The following is an 860-nucleotide window of genomic DNA, read 5'->3' as shown; positions in this document are numbered from 1 at the left end:
TCCTGGAACAGTTTGAGGATCTGTTGGTTCGGATTCTTCTGCTGGCTGCCTGCATCTCCTTCGTAAGGACACACACACTAACACACACAGAAAGACAACCTAAACAAACACTATTGTAAATTCTGTAACTTTACAATAAATGGCTAAGTCTCAGCCTACCCAAAGCCATTCATACATATATTTATAGCTATTTCTATATTTTGCTCTGAGCATTCCTATTCACCCTTTATATCCTCACAATATTACCATCCCTGTCACATACTCTCTTGGCTCTTGAAAACAAGTTCCTCTTTAACCTCTCTCTTTTCTGACAGACTCTTGCCTGGTTCGAGGAAGGGGAGGGGACCATCACAGCCTTTGTGGAACCCTTCGTCATCCTCCTCATCCTCATCGCCAACGCTATCGTTGGGGTGTGGCAGGTAAAGTCACACAGTGTTTTGACATGTTGCATTAGTGTGTGTGTGTGTTCCTTCCTAAGTGTGTGTGTGTTCATGTACAAACAAGTTCATTAATGTGTGYGACGATGTGTGTTCATTCACGTGTGTTTTTCCAGGAGCGTAATGCTGAGAATGCGATTGAGGCGCTGAAGGAGTATGAGCCTGAGATGGGGAAGGTRTACCGACAGGACAGGAAGAGTGTCCAGAGGGTCCGGGCTAAGGACCTCGTACCTGGGGACATAGTGGAGGTGGCAGGTAGGCAGAACAACTACAAATCACAGAGTCCATCGAGGGACCACAGTGTTCTACACTATGACTGGTAACATTGTTGAGGTACTATAGCAGGTAGGCAGACAACTACAAATCCCAGAGTCCTCTAGGGACCACAGTGTTCTACACTATAACTGATAACATTGTTGAAGT

At 45.3% G+C, this 860-nt stretch overlaps 1 pseudogene; it reads left to right on the top strand.

Moving 5' to 3' along the window:
- The first annotated feature begins 6 nt into the window (after positions 1-6).
- LOC111971639 (sarcoplasmic/endoplasmic reticulum calcium ATPase 2-like) overlaps positions 7-860 on the top strand; it is a 16,338-nt pseudogene continuing 15,484 nt past the window's right edge.

Source organism: Salvelinus sp. IW2-2015, linkage group LG13 (assembly GCF_002910315.2).
Source record: "Salvelinus sp. IW2-2015 linkage group LG13, ASM291031v2, whole genome shotgun sequence".
NCBI lineage: Eukaryota > Metazoa > Chordata > Actinopteri > Salmoniformes > Salmonidae > Salvelinus > Salvelinus sp. IW2-2015.
This window is presented reverse-complemented; position numbering and strand designations above follow the sequence as displayed.